At 40.5% G+C, this 21,665-nt stretch overlaps 1 long non-coding RNA gene across 3 annotated transcripts; it reads right to left on the reverse strand.

Moving 5' to 3' along the window:
• Positions 1 to 12,769: 12,769 nt before the first annotated feature.
• On the reverse strand, positions 12,770 to 18,581 carry LOC124703435. 3 transcript variants are annotated; one of them, XR_007003113.1, is made up of 3 exons: positions 17,906 to 18,570; positions 17,154 to 17,266; positions 12,770 to 17,064 (listed from the first exon to the last, which is right to left on the reverse strand). It is a non-coding gene; the product is annotated as an uncharacterized LOC124703435 (long non-coding RNA). The 3 variants fall into 3 exon arrangements; XR_007003111.1 differs by having other exon boundaries at positions 12,770 to 17,266; positions 17,906 to 18,581; XR_007003112.1 differs by having other exon boundaries at positions 12,770 to 17,266; positions 17,643 to 18,581.
• Between the last annotated feature and the right edge of the window lie 3,084 nt (positions 18,582 to 21,665).

Genomic DNA, 21,665 nt, shown 5'->3' on the forward strand with positions numbered 1-21,665 from the left:
CAACAAAACATAAAACTAAGATAAGGAGAGGTTGCTACAGTAGTAAACAACTTCCAAGACTCAAATATAAAACAAAAATACTGGAGTAAAAACATGGGTTGTCTCCCATAAGCGCTTTTCTTTAACGCCTTTCAGCCTAGGCGCAGAAAGTGTATCTCAAGTAACATCAAGAGACGAAGCATCAACATCATAATTTGTTCTAAAGATAGAATCATAAGGTAACTTCATTCTCTTTCTAGGGAAGTGTTTCATACCTTTCTTGAGAGGAAATTGATATTTAATATTACCTTCCCTCATATCAATAGTAGCACCAACGGTTCGAAGAAAAGGTCTTCCCAATATAATGGGGCAAGATGCATTGCATTCAATATCCAAGACAACAAAATCAACGGGGACAAGGTTATTGTTAACCATAATATGAACATTATCAACCTTCCCCAAAGGTTTCTTTTTAGCATTATCAGCGAGATTAACATCCAAATAACAATTCTTCAATGGTGGCAAGTCAAGCATATCATAGACTTTTTTAGGCATAACAGAAATACTTGCACCAAGATCACATAAAGCATTACAATCAAAAATTTTGACTCTCATTTTAATGATGGGCTCCCAACCATCCTCTAGCTTTCTAGGAATAGAAGTTTCAAGTTTTAGTTTCTCTTCTCTAGCTTTTATGAGAGCATTTGTAATATGTTTTGTGAAAGCCAAGTTTATAGCGCTAGCATTGGGACTCTTAGCAAGTTTTTGCAAGAACTTTATAACTTCAGAGATGTGGCAATCATCAAAATCTAAATCATTACAATCTAAAGCAATGGGATTATCATCCCCAAGGTTGGAAAAAATTTCAGCAGCTTTATCACAAGCAGTTTCGACGGTTTTAGCAGTTCAGTGTAATTTTGCGCGCTTTGCACTAGGAGTAGAAACATCGCCAACACCAATTATTTTACCATTGATAGTAGGAGGTGCAACAACATGTGAATCATTAGCATTGCTAGTGGTGGTAATAGTCCAAACTTTAGCTACATTTTCCTTTTTAGCTAGTTTTTCATTTTCTTCTCTATCCCACCTAGCACGCAGTTCAGCCATTAATCTTATATTCTCATTAATTCTAACTTGGATGGCATTTGCTGTAGTAACAATTTTATTTTCAATATCCTCGGGTTTAGCAGCCATTTTATTAATTAAAGAAGATTGTGACGTGGACATGTATGAGATTCGGTCTTCGACATTTGCAAGTTTAGTTTGCAACCCGTAAATCTCCATATTCAAATTTTCAAGTTGATCTCCTATTTTCTTCAACAAGGTAGATTGCTCATTCATAGTTTTAGTAAACAATTTATTTTGCTCATACTGTGATTGCATAAAGCTCTTGGTGGACCTTTCAATTTCTAACATCTTTTCCTCATTAGGTGAAACATATCTACCATAGGAATTACCATTAGCAGGATGTGGTCTAGAATTTTGAGCAACCAATGAAGCTAACGGAACATTATTAGGATCAACATTAGTCCTACCATTAACAAGCATAGACATAATAGCATCAATCTTATCATTCAAGGAAGAGGATTCTTCAACGAATTTACCTTTTTACCTTGTGGAGCTCTTTCCGTGTGCCATTCGGAGTAATTAACCATCATATTATCAAGGAGCTTTGTTGCTTCACCAAGAGTGATGGACATAAAGGTACCTCCAGCAGCTGAATCCAATAAATTCCGCGAAGAAAAATTTAGTCCCGCATAGAAGGTTTGGATGATCATCCAAGTAGTCGGTCCATGGGTTGGGCAATTTTTAACCAGAGATTTCATTCTTTCCCAAGCTTGAGCAACATGTTCATTATCCAATTGTTTAAAATTCATTATGCTACTCCTCAAAGATATAATTTTAGCAGGGGATAATATCTACCAATAAAAGCATCCTTGCATTTAGTCCAGGAATCAATACTATTCTTAGGCAGAGATAGCAACCAATCTTTAGCTCTTCCTCTTAATGAGAAAGGAAACAATTTTAATTTTATAATGTCACCATCTACATCTTTATATTTTTGCATTTCACATAGTTCAACAAAATTATTGAGATGGGCAGCAGCATCATCAGAACTAACACCAGAAAATTGCTCTCGCATGACAAGATTTAGTAAAGCAGGTTTAATTTCAAAGAATTCTGCTGTAGTAGCAGGTGGAGCAATAGGTGTGCATAGGAAATCATTATTATTCGTGCTAGTGAAGTCACACAACTTAGTATTTTCAGGGTTGGCCATTTTAGCAGTAGTAAATAAAGCAAACTAGATAAAGTAAATGCAAGTAAACTAATTTTTTTGTGTTTTTGATATAGCAAACAAGACAGTAAATAAAGTAAAACTAGCAACTAATTTTTTGTGTGTTTTGATTTAATGCAGCAAACAAAGTAGTAAATAAAATAAAGCAAGACAAAAACAAAGTAAAGAGATTGAGAAGTGGAGACTCCCCTTGCAGCGTGTCTTGATCTCCCCGGCAACGGCGCCAGAAATTTGCTTGATGCGTGTAGTTGACACGTCCGATGGGAACCCCAAGAGGAAGGTGTGATGCGCACAGCGGCAAGTTTCCCTCGTAAGAAACCAAGGTTTAATCGAACCGAGTAGGAGTCAAGAAGCACGTTGAAGGTTGATGGCGGCGGGATGTAGTGCGGCGCAACACCGGAGATTCCGGCGCCAACGTGGAACCTGCACAACACAACCAAAGTACTTTGCCCCAACGAAACAGTTGAGGTTGTCAATCTCACCGGCTTGCTGTAACAAAGGATTAACCGTATTGTGTGGAAGATGATTGTTTGCGAGAGAAAACAGTAAAACAAGTATTGCGAGCAGATTTGTATTTCAAGTATTAAAAGAATGGACCGGGGTCCACAGTTCACTAGAGGTGTCTCTCCCATAAGATAAAAGCATGTTGGGTGAACAAATTACGGTCGGGCAATTGACAAATAGAGAGGGCATAACAATGCACATACATGACATGATAAGTATAGTGAGATTTAATTGGGCATTACGACAAAGTACATAGACCGCCATCCAACCGCATCTATGCCTAAAAAGTCCACCTTCGAGGTTATCGTCCGAACCCCTTCCAGTATTAAGTTGCAAAGCAACGGACAATTGCATTAAGTATGGTGCGTAATGTAATCAAAAACTACATCCTCGGACATAGCGCCAATGTTTTATCCCTAGTGGCAACAAGCACAACACAACCTTAGAACTTTCGTCACTTGTCCGGTGTCAATGCGGGCATGAACCCACTATCGAGCATAAATACTCCCTCTTGGAGTTAAAAGCAAAAACTTGGCCGGAGCCTCTACTAGTAACGGAGAGCATGCAAGATCATAAACAACACATATGTAATAACTTGATAATTAACATGACATGGTATTCTCTATCCATCGGATCCCGACAAACACAACATAGAGTATTACGGATAGATGATCTTGATCATGTTAGGCAGCTCACAAGATCCAACAATGAAGCACAATGAGGAGAAGACAACCATCTAGCTACTGCTATGGACCCATAGTCCGGGGGTGAACTACTCACTCATCGCTCCGGAGGCGACCATGGCGGTGTAGAGTCCTCCGGGAGATGAATCCCCTCTCCGGCAGGGTGCCGGAGGAGATCTCCAGAATCCCCCGAGATGGGATCGGCGGCGGCGGCGTCTCAGTAAGGTTTTCCGTATCGTGGTTTTTCGCCTCGGGGGTTTCGCGACGGAGGCTTTAAGTACGTGGAAGGGCGAGTCGGGGCCCGACGAGGGGCCCACACCATAGGGCGGCGCGGGCCCCCCTTGGCCGCGCCGCCATGTGGTGTCGCCACCTCGTGGCCCCACTTCGTATGCTCTTCGGTCTTCCGGAAGCTCCGTGGAAAAATAGGCCCACGGGTCTTCGTTTCGTCCAATTCCGAGAATATTTCGTTACTAGGATTTCGAAACCAAAAACAGCAGAAAACGAGAAGCGGCACTTCGGCATCTTGTTAATAGGTTAGTTCCGGAAAATGCACGAATATGACATAAAGTGTGCATAAAACATGTAGGTATCATCAATAATATGGCATAGAACATAAGAAATTATCGATACGTCGGAGACGTATCACTCCCCTTGTGTTGAATCAATAAATTTGGGTTTTACTTCACTCGAAGACTATTGCGATCCCCTATACTTGTGGGTCATCGGGCTGCCCAATGGTGGCCCAATTAGGGGGTTTCCTATATTTTCTTTATATTTAATTATTAAATTCATTTAATTAAAAAATCAATACAAATTTGAATCTCTGAACAATTCATTGACTCCGGAAGTTATTCTGATTCCTCTCCGGAACAATTCCGGTGTTCTTTTCCTATTCTCAAACAATACAAAATCTATCTCGAAGTGTCGTATACCCTTAAGTGTGCCACCCTACTAGTTCGGGAATGCGTAGACATGATCAAGACGACGCTCCGAGCAAGCAGTGTTGATATGATATTACCGAGTGAGCCCTTGTCGTATCTATCCATCATAGGATGTACAAATTCCGCTCTTGACTCATACACCTCAACCCACCCCATTGGCATACTTGAACACCACTTTTATGACTACCTCGTTACGGTGTAGCAGTTGATGACGTCCAAGCAGTCGCTGATGATAGTGATTAAATATAGTCTCAAGGTCTAAGGATTTGGTTACAACATTTCATGATAGTATCGCCGTCGTTGCCTATTCGACGGTACAACAGAGGAGGGATCCTCACCAAGGGGGAGAAGAAGTAGGGGCTATCGGGCGGAGAGTCCTCGGGACGGTGGTACGCGATTTACCCAGCTTCGGAACACCTGCACGATGACAAAGCCTACTGCTGCTTGTCTGGTATTATCTGGGCGCTTTCACGTTGTTACAATAAGTTGTGGTAGCTAATCCATTCTTCCTCCTTTTGTTCATCACTCTCCTCCTCTTTTTCATCCAATGAGCTTTCAGGTTCATCAATTTCTTCTTTCACAGGTTCCTGCAATATGTGAGTGCATTCTTGTGCATTAATGAGTCTCTCTTTATAATCAATGATATAAGGATTATTGCTGTAACTTTCTATGCAAAAAATTAAGGATAGAAGAGACATAATCTTTAAGGTCCTTACAAGCAACACAGGTTTCATAATTTTTAGACATGAAGGATTCTATTTCAGAAGCTCCCATAAATAAGACAAATTGTTCTACTTCTTCGAACCCAAGATGAATATAGTTATTCCAATTATAGTTCATAATTAAAACTTCCTCACTAAAGCCACATTGGAATTTAAGATGTTTAGTATCCTGTTGAGAGCAACAGTTTATATCATGGCGTTTAAGCAAGATTTTAGCAATTGTATTCAATTTTTCTATCACAGCACTCATGACTTTACCCGTTCTTGATTCTCTATAATTATTATATAATTCTATAAGCTCCAAATAGGTTGTGGGTTCTCCCATAATAACAGTTTTTAATTTTTAGATTTTTCAAATTTTTATGGATTTTTGGGTATATAAGAAAAGTAAAACAAAACAAAAACAAACTAGACAAAAGTAAACTAAGCAAAATAATACTAGACAGAAATAAACTAAGCACAAATAAACTAGACAAAAGTAAACTAAGCAAAAAAAACAAAAAAAAAACAGAGAGAGAGGTAGAGTGTACTCTCCATGTGAACTTATGAGTAGAGCTATGCCTCCCCGGCAACGGCGCCAGAAAATAGTCTTGATAACCCAAAATTATAGGGGATCGCAACAGTCTTCGAGGGAAGTAAAACCCAAATTTATTGATTCGACACAAGGGGAGGTAAAGAATACTTATAAGCCTTAACAACTGAGTTGTCAATTCAAATTGCACCTGGAAAAGCACTAGTAACAGGGGTGATGTGAAAGCAGCAGTAATATGAGAGCAATAGTAACAGTAACACAACAGCAGTAGAAGTAACACAGAGGCAATGGCACCAGAAAATAGTTGATACTACTTCCAATGTCATAGAGGAACGAGTATATGATGATGAAAGATGGACCGGGGTTCCCAGCTATCTACACTAGTGGTAACTCTCCAATAACAAGTGACAAGTGTTGGGTGAACGAATTACAGTTGGGCAATTGATAGGATTGAAATAGCATTAAGACAACATCAAGATTATTAATCATGTAGGCATGTTTTCCATATATATTCATACGTGCTAGCAATGAGAAACTTGCATAACATCTTTTGTCCTACTAGCCGGTGGCAGCCAGGGCCTCAAGGGAATCTACTCGGTAATTAAGGTACTCATTTTAATAGAGCACCGGAGCAAAGCATTAACACTTGGTGAAAACATGTGATCCTCATACCTAAGCCTTCCCCTCCAGCTTATCCCGATTGCTTGTCACTACGGGGCCTCGGGTTCCGGACATAGACATGTGCAAACAACTTGTAGATACAATCTAAGCAATAAGTATAGAGCTTAAATCTAAGATCATGCCACTCGTGCACTAGTGACAAGCATTAAACACAACAAGATTGCAAAGCAACAATAACTTCACAAACTTATAGATAGACCGATCATAATGTAACAATTCATCGGATCCCAACAAACACAACACCGATTACATCAGATGGATCTCAATCATGTAAGGCAGCTCATGAGATCATTGTATTGAAGTACATGGGAGAGAGAGTACCAACTAGCTACTACTAGAACCCGTAGTCCATGGGGGAACTACTCACGGAGCATGATGGAGGCGGTGGCATCGATGGAGATGGCTTCCGGGGGCACTTCCCTATCCCGGCGGCATGCCAGAACAGATATTTTGTCCCCCGAATTGGAGTTTCGCGATGGCGGCGGCGCCCCTGGAGTCTTTCTGGAGTTTCGTCAATTGGTGTAGGGTTTTTACGTCGTGAGGGGTTATATAGGCGAAGAGGCGGAGTCGGAGGAGCCAGGGGCTCCCTCCCCATAGGCTGGCGCGCCCCCCTCTAGGCCGCGCCGCCCTATGGTCTGGGGGCCCTGGGCCTCCTCTCCGGCTCCCCTTTGGTGTTCTGGTCCGTCTCGGTGAAATAAGATGTTTGGCTTTTGTTTCGTCGAATTCCGAGAGTATTGCCCGAACGCCTTTACCGGAACCAAAAACGAGCAGTAAAACAGAACCGGCACTGTGGCATCTTGTTAATAGGTTAGTTCCGAATGTATAAAATCATTATAAAGTGTGAGCAAAACATGTAGGTATTGTCATAAAACTAGCATGGAACATCAGAAATTATAGATACGTTGGAGACGTATCAAGCATCCCCAAGCTTAGTTCCTACTCGCCCTCGAGTAGGTAAACGATAAAAAGAATAATTTCTGTAGTGACATGCTACTTACATAATCTTGATCATACCGTTGCAAAGCATATGAGATGAATGAAGTGACTCAAGGCAACGATTTATAGTTTGCTAACAAATAGATAACATATAGCAAAACTTTTCATGAATAGTACTTTCAAGACAAGCATCAAAAAGTCTTGCATAAGAGTTAACTCATAAAGCAATAAATTCTTAATAAGAGGTTTTGAAGCAACACAAAGGAAGATTTAAGTTTCAGCAATTGCTTTCAACTTTCAACATGCATATCTCATGGATAATTGTCAACACAGAGTAATATGATGAGTGCAAATAAGCGAGCATGTAAGAATCAATGCACAGTTGACACAAGTGTTTGTTTCTAAGATGGAAAGAAGTAGGTAAACTGACTCAACATAAAGTAAAAGAAAGGCCCTTCGCAGAGGGAAGCAGGGATTTAAATCATGTGCTAGAGCTTTTTAAGTTTTGAAATCATATAGAGAGTATAAAACTAAAGTTTTGAGAGGTGTTTGTTGTTGTCAACGAATGGTAGTGGGCACTCTAACCCCCTCATCAAACAGACCTTCAAAGAGCGGCTCCCATGAAGGACGTTATCTCTACCAGCAAGGTAGATCATCCCTCTTCTCTTTTGTTTACACATGTACTTTAGTTTTATTTATGGATGACACTCCTCCCAACCTTTTGCTTACACAAGCCATGGCTAACCGAATCCTCGGGTGCCTTCCAACATTCACATACCATGAAGGAGTGTCTATTTCCAAAATTAAGTTGCTTATCGATGAATCGGGGCAAAACATGTGAAGAGAATTATTAATGAAAGTTAATTAATTGGGGCTGAGAACCCCGCCGCGCCTCTTTTTGCAAAATTATTGGATAAGCGGATGAAGCCACTAGTCCATTGGTGAAAGCTGCCCAACAAGATTGAAAGATAAAACACCACATACTTCCTCATGAGCTATAAAATATTGATACAAATAAGGAGTAATAAAGTTTTGAATTGTTTAAAGGTAGCACATGAAGTATTTACTTGGAATGGCAGAAAAATACCGCATAGTAGGTAGTTATGGTGGACACAAATGGCATAGGTTTTGGCTCAAGGTTTTGGATGCACGAGAAGCATTCCCTCTCAGTACAAGGCTTTGGCTAGCAAGGTTGTTTGAAGCAAACACAAGTATGAACCGGTACAGGAAAACTTACATAAGAACATATTGCAAGCATTATAAGACTCTACACTATCTTCCTTGTTGCTCAAACACTTTTACCAGAAAATATCTAGACCTTAGAGAGACCAATCATGCAAACCAAATTCAACAAGCTCTACGGTAGTTCTCCACTAATAGGTTTAAACTACATGATGCAAGAGCTTAAACATGATCTACTTAAGAGCTCAAAACAATTGCCAAGTATCAAATTATTCAAGACAATATGAAGCATTTTCTGTTTCCAGCCAAATAACAATAAGTGCAATAGCTTCCAACTTTTGTCATGAACATTAAAAGTAAAACAAAGAACACTAGTGTTCATATGAAAAAGCGGAGCGTGTCTCTCTCCCACACCAGGATTGCTAGGATCCGAATTTATTCAAACATAAACAAAAATAAAAACACACAGACGCTCCAAGTAAAACACATAAGATGTGACCGAATAAAAATATAGTTTCACTAGAGGTGACCTGATAAGTTGTTGATGAAGAGGGGGATGCCTTGGGCATCACCAAGCTTAGACGCTTGAGTCTTCTTGAAATATGCAGGGATGAACCACGGGGGCATCCCCAAACTTAGACTTTTCACTCTTCTTGATCATATATCATCCTCCTCTCTTGACCCTTGAAAACTTCCTTCACACCAAACTTCTCATAAACTTCATTAGAGGGGTTAGTACTCAAAAAACTTTAATCTAGTTTAGTCCTGTAGTGACACATTGCAAGAACTCAATAAAACATTAGCTACAGCTCTCGACGTCTAGAAAGCCTTGCTTAAAGTCCACAAGAGACAATGCAAAAAAAAGAGAGACATAATCTGTCAAAACAGAACAGCCAGTAAAGACGGATTTTTTAGAGGTACTTCCGTTGCTCAAATCAGAAAACTCAAAACTAATGAAAGTTGCGTACATATCTGAGGAACACGCATGAAAATTGGTAGATTTTTCTGAGTTTCCTACAGAGAGATATACTCAAATTCGTGACAGCTAAAAATCTGTTTCTGCGCATAAATCCAAATCTAGTATCAACTTTATATTAGAGACTTTACTTGGCACAAAAATGCGATAAAATAAAGATAAGGAGAGGTTGCTACAGTAGTAACAACTTCCAAGACACAACAAAACAGTAGCAAAATAAAAACATGGGTTATCTCCCAAGAAGTTCTTTTATAGCCATTAAGATGGGCTCAACAATTTTAATGATGCTCACACGAAAATAGAGAATGAAGCAAAAGGAGCATCAAGAAGCAAATTCAAAACACATTTAAGTCTAACCCACTTCCTATGCATAGGAATCTTGTACACAAATAAATTCATGAAGAACAAAGTGACAAGCATAGGAAGATAAAACAAGAGTAACTTCAAAATTTTCAGCATATAGAGAGGTGTTTTAGTACCATGCAAATTTCTACAACCATATTTTCCTCTCTCATAATAATTTTCAGTAGCTTCATGAACAAACTCAACAATATAACTATCAGATACATCATGCTTTTCATGATTCACAAACACATAATTTTTATCAAGCTCAAAAATAATGGGATTAAAACTTTCAAACCCACTTTTATCAATAATATAACAAGATGATTGATCAATCTCAAAAGATATGGGACTCCTAGATAAAGTCAAGACCTCTTCAATCCCATTTTCATTAGTATTACAATTAATAGTATCAAGTAACATAGGACCATCATCTAGAGATTTATCATAAACATTTGCCAAGCAAAACTCTTTAGTACCATGCATTTCGACATCAGGCACAAACAAAGCATTATTATAAAATTTATTAAAATAGCATGGATTATCATTGATAACAGTAGCATAATTATTCTCACAAGTTTTACTCATAGGAAAATATTTCAAGAGAATCCACAGGAACATAACATTCATCCTCTTTTGGTAAGCATGGAGGACAATCAAATAGTGTAAGAGATAAAGAGTTACTCTCATTAGAAGGTTGGCATGGGTAGATAATCCATTCTTCCTCCTTTTGTTCATCACTCTCCTCCTCTTTTTCATCCAATGAGGTTTCAGGTTCATCAATTTCCTCCTCTTTTTCATCCAATGAGCTTTCAGGTTCATCAATTTCTTCTTTCACAGGTTCCTGCAATATGTGAGTGCATTCTTGTGCATTAATGAGTCTCTCTTTATAATCAATGATATAAGGATTATTGCTGTAACTTTCTATGCAAAAATTAAGGATAGAAGAGACATAATCTTTAAGGTCCTTACAAGCAACACAGGTTTCATAATTTTTAGACATAAAGGATTCTATTTCAGAAGCTCCCATAAATAAGACAAATTGTTCTACTTCTTCGAACCCAAGATGAATATATTTATTCCAATTATAGTTCATAATTAAAACTTCCTCACTAAAGCCACATTGGAATTTAAGATGTTTAGTATCCTGTTGAGAGCAACAGTTTATGTCATGGCGTTTAAGCAAGATTTTAGCAATTGTATTCAATTTTTCTATCACAGCACTCATGACTTTACCCGTTCTTGATTCTCTATAATTATTACTAGCATTTAATGGCGCGGCGGCACGCCGCGCCTATGTAGTAACTGCGAGTTGAAAAACAAAAGATATTTCGTGGTATGTTATACTTGTGAGGCGTTGTTAGGAAATTATACTTTAACATGGAGAAACTGTTTAACACATGGAGAGGGATGCAGCCTAGCAAAATTGTCATTCGTGTACGCACAAGCAAAGAGGACACTGCAACTGTGCAAAATTTCTCCCTCTGTACACACGAAATCGTACAGAACTGGAAAATTATCTATTTTGTCATAAAAAATGGTTCCTATAGTGTATACCACTGACAATAATTGCAGAGTTCCTATCTTGTCATGCTAAACCAAAATAAAAGAACGCTAAGAACAAATTGCTAGGTCATTTGGTTCGTGTCTCCGGCTCTGAAAATAAGAGTTCATATACTTCGTAAAATCCTCAGCTAGTACCAGCGGGAAGGTAACTGCATCCATTTAAGAATTGGATGGTTCGTGTCTCCAGCTCTGAAATTAAGAGTTAGTATACTTCGTGAAATCCTCAGCTAGTTGCCTTGGTTGATATAATTCAAAAATCGTAGCTGACCATTTCAGCTAATGATTTGTCAAAATGGAAAGTCCAACACGAAACTAAGCATCATAAACCTCTCAATAAAATACAAAAACTAACCCTATATCAGGATAAGAATGAATTCAGTAACTAACTTTATTTTATTTCTTTATGAAAGAAAAACTCTAGATCAGTCATTTTTACACACAGATGTTGTACCGCAATCATGTTTCTATGACTTACATAGAGCTTTCTTGCATTATAGCATTTGTGTCCTCTAGATTATTATTGATGTGTAACTAATAGTGGAGTGGACAGAAATTGGCGATGCCTCTTTTTTCTCTGCAAATGATGGACACAACTTTTTTTTCGAATACACATCGAAGTTTGTCATTTGCATTAGAAGAAAGCGCTAAGTAGTGCAAAGTACAGCTCTGAAAGCAGCATCAAAAAAGAAAAGAAAAAAAACTGAAGCAAAAATGCCTATGCTAGGCTATGTAGAATCTGATTCGTGTCCAGTTGGTCATCGGACTCGCACGTTATACATCCCTGCACCCATCAAAGAAAAGAATGTCCAGACCAGAGCTTAAAGCGGTGTCTGCCCCCAAACACCCCCATGGCTGCATGACCAATAACCCAAAAGCATCGTCCACAACTTCGGATCATGTCGTCCTAGAGCTGAAGTAGTCTGGCTCATGTTTTCATCACATGATCATAGATTGCGGGATTTGCTAGTTCTCAGTTAAATGAGAACTAACTTCGTGCTCAATTAAGTTCTACACCATTTAATTTACATCGTGATTTGTTCTAGTCGTAAATTAGAACATGAGTTGCAACTGAAATTTAACAACTTTATCTGACTGAGAATGAAGTTAGTTTAGTCACACCCATAGATTGCCGGTAGAGGTTCAGGTCAAGACCATCGATGTTCCTGCCCACGTGTGCTTGTAGAATTGCCTGCTAGACGTAAGAAATATAACTAATGTACCATTTTTCCGATGGTACCAGATAAACTGATTGAGAAAAGCTGAAGAGGGACAAGGAACAACTTTATTTCTTGGATGGATCAAGAATTTACAAATGAACTTGTATGGAAACTGATGTCTCTTCGGTGTTGAGTGTCGACCTTGGGCCTCGCGCTGCCATTAGAATAACGGTAACCACTGAGTCAAGATGATATGACCGAAGGTGCAAGAGTTGCAAGTATAGTAGCTTAGCATAGTTGAAACTTGTAATGTTCAGAAGTCACATATGATGTTGTAATGAGCTGAAAAATTCAGTCGATAAATAAGCATTCATGGAGTCGATGTAAAAAGATTGAAATCGTTGCTTATGCAACATATCTAGCGAATGTGAAGAACCGTTCCCTAGTAAAATAAATGAGATAACCCTCAGACCCTTCATAGCTTGTTGAAATTTGTGCTTTCTTGCTTCCGCTGATCTCTCTAAACCTTCTCCGCAGCTTGTTATAAGCAGTTCTTGGGAACTCCGTATGAATTTGACGTAGCTCATTTATAAGGCCAAATATGTCAATTTGACCACCTGAACTGAAATCCAGAAAAGAAACTTTTTCAGACAAAAACGAATGTAGATAGTGAAACAATATAAATCTGAAGGCCAGGTAAATCACATATACATACAAAATCAATGGAAGAAGGGATCAGGGTATCCTACTCTCCTAGCCATGCTTATGCTAGGCAGAAGAAAAGGTAGCATATGCAACTGAATGGTAGAGTTACATCAAAATCTATGTATTTCAGCACCGAAGAAACGTTTCATCCCCTTTGTCATTGGCTTCAAAACTCCAATCTATATATGGTGTTCTGCAAACTAAAATACATAAAGAATGTCCATGCCACTTTCAATCTTGCTGGACAAAGAAAACACTTATTATAGGAAGGCAAAGATCAAATATGCTATTACAAAACCGAATCTATATCTACAATACCTATCCAGATGATCCGGTCATACAGCTGCAGTTTCTAAATAGAAAACATTACCTGCAGTTTAGTCTTAGCACGTCTAAATAAAAGAACTCTAATAGGCATTAGAACACCCTTACAAACTTTTGACCTGAACAACAGTCTGAAGAAAGTATATAGTCATGCTTGCAACCAATGGCTTATGGATAGACACTTTGGAGAAGCATAAACTCTGTATCTGGAGAAACATATAACTCTATTTCTGTATCTCTCATTATATTATGAAGTCACCAAATAATTTCCCAAACCCGGCCATGTACAATGATAACATTTTAACTCATACCGACATATGCTTCAATGATACCACCGTTAGAAAAAAAGAAACTACATGATTCAGCATTCACCTAAATCTGAACATAGATTTCGTCCAAGCAAAAGGTGAAAATTAAATTTCCGTCTTTGACCCCAATTTCCCCGCTGTAATCAACAACCTGCAAGGGCTGGCGTTGGAGTAACTCACCCAGTCCATGACAACAGTGGTGGCATGGCAGCCACCAGTGGTGAGGAGACATGTGTATGCAAAGGCGCCTCAATCGCACGCGGAACAGGAGGAAGAGAATATTGAACAGAGTGCGGCCACGGCTCTACTCACAACCTGGAGACCTATCATGCCACAAGCACAGCATTGCTGGAAGGGCTAGACCACCTACCACGAACGTGAGACGCAATGGCAGCTCTGTTCATGGTGGACTGCCCCGCTTGACTATATTTTGAGAACACTAACATATTGATCATTCTACGAACAACGCTAGGACCTGAACATAAACTGCTATGTGGGCGAACCCCTTTATTTCTACATACGGCCAAAAATGTTCAGGGCAAACATACACATGGTGACCAAATACTTGCAAGGAAACTTGAGAACGGAAGACAAATAAAATGCAATCAAACTTGAGATCAAAATATAGATTTGACCCAAGTATTTTGATCTGATTGCAAATCAAAGTTGTCAAGTAAAATGCAATCAGAACATAGGTTCGTCCATTAACCATTGAACCCATATGCTAAAACATAAATAATGCAATCGATCATATGAAAAAGAACCACTAATGTGCCAAAAAATGACTAATTGGCTGTTAATTTAGAAATTCAAATACAGTAAATCCATCACTCTAAAGTAAAATATACCGTAATCCATTATGCGAGTATAAAGAAACCTAATTTTCCTAACACAGTGTACCTAACTGTTCGAATTGATTCAGTACCAAGACTGAAATATGGAGAAAATGTATGTCAGCACAGTTTCTAAGGACTAAGGCAAATCTCATGATAGGAATATAAGTTTTGTGTGAAATAGCAATGACCGTAGGAAATGGAAAGTTTCAGGAGGCTAAACATGATGGTGTACTGCACATCAAGTTGACATGGAGAAAATTATGTATTATGCTTCCTAGTTTGAAATATATAAGGAAACTGGACCAATATATGATGACATAAACAACAATCCATAGGAACTTACTTTGTAGGCCAAGAACAAAAAAAAATAGTTGGCTTTTCAAGAATCGTGTCTAGATCAATTATAAAACATTGTAGTAGCTCCTTCCTGCAGTTATTTTGATCTTACAGAATTCTTCAGGTGCCATTCTAATTATTACCACAGAACCGAAACATCAAAGAGGTAGGAGATGAACATATCAGAGGCATAAGTACCCATAGCACAATGCCAGATTCGAGCACATATCCTAAATGTAACTGGCTGTCTATGGTCGATACTGCTTTGGTGACATGAATCTTGAACTTGCAGCGCTTACCCAATGTAGGTGTATGTATAATTTTACAAAAGGGATGAAGCATAGAAACAGCTGGTTGAAACATACTCTGTAAGTTTGTGCACCGTACCATAATTTCATTTGGTTAGAAAGTTTTGTGCACCGTACCATAATTTCATTGGGTTCGAAAGCTCCTACTGAAGCGATGGCTATCTCGATTTGCTCTTCTTTGAACTGGCTGGCACTTTTGTCACTCTCTATGGTGGGTTATGTTTTTTGTAATGCGTGTGTATGGGCACGTGAGCTCGTGTATCTACATCACATCGATTAGTAAACCCAGTGGTCAAATTCTTACCCTTCTCTAATAGGAGCAAATTCCAGAACAGGCATGGTTATATACCATCTGGTCACAACATTTTCTGCCAAAAAAATTCTGGTCACTGAAGTGGCCTTGAATGCCAGAATTCGTATGGGATTTAGAAGTCGCAGTCCTTAATTATATTATCATTGTGTTCATGTAAGGGATTGTTTTGCTGAAGAAGTGAAGAACCAATGGTACTTACCTAACAACTGACTAACTGTCAGTCCAACGAATGCTACTATCAATTGTTCGTCCATCAATACTCTCTGTAGGCCAAAGGCGTCGAATGCCTCAACGTGTGCTCCCAAGATAGTGATGATGGCGCCCTGGTTGCATTACATTTGTTTGTTGTTTGGTACTATACAAATACATGAATTGGCGATAACAAATGTTTCCTAAAATAGGGATGAGGTAATACATCCCATCGACGATGTAAACATGTCTTTTCTGCTGGCGATTTGCTCTACAAGGGGCATGGCTTTACTTACAGTAACCACCCGCAAACGAAATATGTAATTCCAGATAACAATCTTTTATTTTTCCATACATGGCCATGAGGGTATATTTAAGTCAATGATGCAGTTTCTAACCAGCGCTCGGATCTATGCGTTCTTGTCGCACTGAAAAGGAAATTCATTGTAGGCAAACATTTGAATGTGGTTGGGGTAAATTTTATTTTACCATTGTTCTTTGGGTAAAGCAAATTCACAGCGCAGGTGGTCAGTTGATCTGCATGTCTTTTTCCGTCATATTGGTTGAATGTTCAATTTGTATACACTGACCCTCTTTTAGCCAATCTCTTGACATATCCCCTTGGTTCCCTGGTACCCTAAACCCTAAAGGATGGTTATTTTCCTTGCAGGAAATTATGGCTAATCTAAAAGTAACTGTAATTTGTTGCAGCATAACAACATGCATCTTGGTTCCAAGAAAAAGTTCACACGTTGTTTAGTGGGAGAAAATCAACCACTCAGACAGCCGGAAGGGAGTGCCATATATGGATCAAAATGCTAGACATTTCTGTTCATATTCATACCTATACCAAAAGGTTGAACTAATCAAACAAAAGGAAGAGAAAAGCCATATGGAAGCTAAAATTCCATGCATTTTCTTCACAGGTTTTGTAGAATGATTCAAACACGTAGTTTGTAGTTGGACCAGACAAATGTGTGCTGAACAACTCGAAATGAAGAAGCCGAAAGGTGATACACGAACTGAATATTAGGGAAGTAAGGAAAACAGCATGAGTGAAAGATGTAACTAACAATTATTAGAGCCAATTCCTTTTGCCAGCAAACCATGTTGCCTACGGGGAAAAATAGATAGAACCTGATTGTGGCATTATGAGCTGATCGTAATGGAGAAATAGGATAGCCACTTGTAGGATCATAACGGAGAAATCGGCTAGCTACTTGCAGGGTTCTTTTTATATCACTTGTCCTGTAATGTGGTGAAACTGAAAGTGAGAATTTATATGACAGCAATACATTGTTCACCTGATGGATTGACGACAACAAAATCAAGCTCACATAATGCGCAAGCATCAGTGCTCCTGAATTCCCATATCCTAGCCAGCCGCACAAATTAAGACATGTGGGATACATCTTTCAAAAGAGATCGTTCCATCGTTCTGCTCTTGATCCTGCATAAGAAATAACTGAGTGTTATTTCCTTGGCGAATCTCTCAGTGGAGACGATACGCTTCATCTAAATCTGGAGGAGCTCCTACACCGAGTCTTACTTGTGTTCAGATTTCAGAACAGGGGAATCCATAGCAATCATCAAACTGAGGAAAGAAACAACTAAGCATACATCTACATCAATCATCATACATCAGCTGATCAGCAAGCAGACCACAAAAATGCCCAATTACACATTCTAATCAAAACAGAACCAAGTGGCTTATAAAAAAATTGTGGCTCGATCGGTGCATGATTGTGAACTGTGAACACTTCATAAAAAATGCAAGGGAGGAAAATCAAACTCAGGAAAGGTGCTATCGTGAATTTCGTGTGAACCTGAAGTTGTTCCGTTGCATAGGAAAAAAGAGAGGATCAGAGGAGGCGAGTCCTCAAACAGCAATCCCTGCGCTCCCTAAAGCCACCGATGCTGCGTCCACTACAGGCATCGTTGTAGTGCTCTGCATCCTTTGCCGCCGACTCCACGGTCGCCAGCTCCCTAGTCGTTACCGCCGCGACCAGCAACTCAGGGTTATGGTCACGCCACGCCACCATGAGTCGTTTGAGAAAGAGGCAAGATGAGATAAGGTAGATGGATTCACCTTCCTACACGCCGATGTCGCGTACGCCGCCATCACGCGCCGTGAACCCCCGTCGCATCTGCTCGAGCCCACTCGTGCCCTTGAAGCGGCACCACCACGCGCCCTAAACGCAGGAGGAGCGTCTCGGCGGGGCAGACGTGCGGCGACCCTAGCCATCCCCTCCGCTCGACGGACACTTGACCGCTGCATCCTGCGCCGCGGAGCTGCTAATTCTCCGTTCTCGGGCGCACCACGACCCGCCGACTCCCTGCCGCCAGCCCGCCGGACGCCGCTGCACAAGCCCACCGGATGCAACCACCAACCCCCCGCCGAGAGATTGCTAGTGGTGGCTAGGGCCAAGGAGCTGGAGCGGGACGCCACCGGTCGAGATTGCCTGGAGGTTTGGAGAAGGGGAATGAGGTGCGGGAGAAATCGAGAAACCTGAGGAGAGAAAGACGAAGAGGACTCTTGGAGAAATACCACAGTAGCAAAAAAAAAAACTTAGTCAAAGCGGTGCCACTGCCACAGGAGCTAAAGATATAGCCACACCACCGAACCACCCAAAGAGCCACGCGTTGGCAAGAAATCAAACTTTTGTCTACCACCAAAATCGCTAGGCAGCACCAAAACTGCACACCGGAAAAGACGGAGGGAACTAACCACAACAATAGCCATACGTGTCAGCACAGCAATAACTCACAAATGGGGCTCAAAATTCTTACAAAAAAGATGTTTGTTCCCAAATAATATAGTAGTTATATAATTCTGTAAGCTCCAAATAGGTTGTGGGTTCTCCCATAACAACATTTTTTAATTTTTAGGTTTTTCAAATTTTTATGGATTTTTGGGTATATAAGAAAAGTAAAACAAAACAAAAACAAACTAGACAAAAGTAAACTAAGCAAAATAATACTAGACAGAAATAAACTAAGCACAAATAAACTAGACAAAAGTAAACTTAGCAAAACAAAATAAAATAAAATAAAAACAGAGAGAGAGGTAGAGTGTACTCTCCATGTGAACTTATGAGTAGAGCTATGCCTCCCCGGCAGCGGCGCCAGAAAATAGTCTTGATAACCCAAAAATATAGGGGATCGCAACAGTCTTCGAGGGAAGTAAAACCCAAATTTATTGATTCAACACAAGGGGAGGTAAAGAATACTTATAAGCCTTAACAACTGAGTTGTCAATTCAGCTGCACCTGGAAAAGCACTAGTAACGGGGGTGATGTGAAAGCGACAGTAATATGAGAGCAATAGTAACGAGTAACACAACAGCAGTAGCGGTAACACGTGAGACAATGGCACCGAGAAAATAGTTGATACTACTTCCAATGTCATAGAGGAACGAGTATATGATGATGAAAGATGGACCGGGGTTCCCAGCTATCTACACTAGTGGTAACTCTCCAATAACAAGTGACAAGTGTTGGGTGAACAAATTACGAGTTGGGCAATTGATAGGATTGAAATAGCATTAAGACAGAACATCAAGATTATTAATCATGTAGGCATGTTTTTCATATATAGTCATACGTGCTCGCAATGAGAAACTTGCATAACATCTTTTGTCCTACCAGACGGTGGCAGCTCGTGCCTCAAGGGAATCTATCGGTAATTAAGGTACTCCTTTTAATAGAGCACCGGAGCAAAGCATTAACACTTGGTGAAAACATGTGATCCTCATACCTAAGCCTTCCCTCCAGTTATCCCGAGCTTGCTGTCACTCCGGGGCCTCGGGTTCCGGACATAGACATGTGCAAACAACTTGTAGATACAATCTAAGCAATAATTATAGAGCTTAAATCTAAGATCATGCCACTCGTGCACTAGTGACAAGCATTAAACACAACAAGATTGCAGCAACAATAACTTCACAAACTTATAGATAGACTGATCATAATGTAACAATTCATCGGATCCCAACAAACACAACACCGATTACATCAGATGGATCTCAATCATGTAAGGCAGCTCATGAGATCATTGTATTGAAGTACATGGGAGAGAGAGTACCAACTAGCTACTGCTAGAACCCGTAGTCCATGGGGGAACTACTCACGGAGCATGATGGAGGCGGTGGCGTCGATGGAGATGGCTTCCGGGGCACTTCCCCGTCCCGGCGGCGTGCCGGAACGGAGATTCGTCCCCCGAATTGGAGTTTCGCGATGGCGGCGGCGCCCCGGAGTCTTTCTCGGAGTTTCGTCAATTGGTGTAGGGTTTTTACGTCGCGAGGGGTTATATAGGCGAAGAGGCGGAGTCGGAGGAGCCGGGGGCTCCCTCCCCATAGGCTGGCGCCCCCTCTAGGCCGCGCCGCCCCGTGGTGCAGGGGCCCCGGGCCTCCTCTCCGGCTCCCTTCGGTGTTCTCGGTCCGTCTCGGTGAAATAAGATGTTTGGCTTTTGTTTCGTCGAATTCCGAGAATATTGCCGAACAGCCTTTTCGGAACCAAAAACAGCAGAAAACGAGAACCGGCACTTGTGGCATCTTGTTAATAGGTTAGTTCCGGAAAATGCATAAAATCATTATAAAGTGTGAGCAAAACATGTAGGTATTGTCATAAAACTAGCATGGAGCATCAGAAATTATAGATACGTTGGAGACGTATCACTACCCCTGATGGGCCAGGCCAGATACGACTTCCAGGGTCGGTTGGAGGATCCGGCTCCTTGTTCCTGGGCTGGACTTCATCCATCTTGATCTACAAAACTGGGTCGCCCGATGGATCATACGCCACCATCACCGTCTATGGGCTATCCGGGCTTGCCGGATCTAGGCACTGTCGATGGTACACCCATGAAGTATACCCACAACAACCCGCAATGCTAAACTTTGTAACATGATCATATTGCAATACCTTATGGGTGTGTGTCCATCAGGTTAACTAACATGATTCCATTATTAATGACTACTTAGTCACATAATTAGGAAATCTTGATTATCTTATTAATCAATGAACAATATCAATAGGGACGGGGTTTTGTTTACATACGACACGTGCATTAATGTCTCCACTTAATACAGTTATAGCATATCATAAAATTTATTACGAACAAACACAAATATGATAAAAGAAAACATCTTTATTTATTTGCCACTATGACACATATCGAACAAAGCGCGCCCGCGACACCGACGTGTAGGAGGCGTGCGACATCCGCCGGGCGAAACGCACGTCCATCCGCTCAAAGATGGCGCGCTAAGGCTACATCATCGTTGACTACTCCGACAAGGACACCGTCGACTCCGACTCCGACGCCGACGCCGAGGACGCTTGAAGCTCCTCCGCTCCTCCCGGCGATGCCGAAGAAGACCCCCTAAGTCCCGGTGATATAGATAAATCCCGGGATAGCTAGAAATCATATTTAGTATTTCCTATTTTGCATATGTATGTATTGTCTCCAACAAACTCGTTTGAACTTCTCGCACCAAATTTAAGAAATTGTATATGCGGTCGAGGAAGAGGGGATCTGTTGTGTGACGTCAACTTCTCGCAAGAAAAATAGTGCTCAGGGTTTCGGGTGCCGTATCTGGTAGAGATCAACCACCTCCCCGTTAACCCTTTCGTGGGACGCGTGACTAGGGATGGCAATAGGTACCCATGACCCGCGTACCCATTTACCCATCTAAATTTGATAAGTGGGTGGATGTAATGTTTGAAAGTACTTAATTTTCCCCTAACAACGCCTTCACATTTCTTGGTTGAACCTCACGGTTTCTGATGTCACAATTGCTGGTAGGTTAGTAAGGATTAGACCCCCTATTTAGGATTGATTCATCTAAT

The sequence above is a fragment of the Lolium rigidum genome, chromosome 3 (assembly GCF_022539505.1).
Source record: "Lolium rigidum isolate FL_2022 chromosome 3, APGP_CSIRO_Lrig_0.1, whole genome shotgun sequence".
In the NCBI taxonomy this organism is placed as follows: domain Eukaryota; kingdom Viridiplantae; phylum Streptophyta; class Magnoliopsida; order Poales; family Poaceae; genus Lolium; species Lolium rigidum.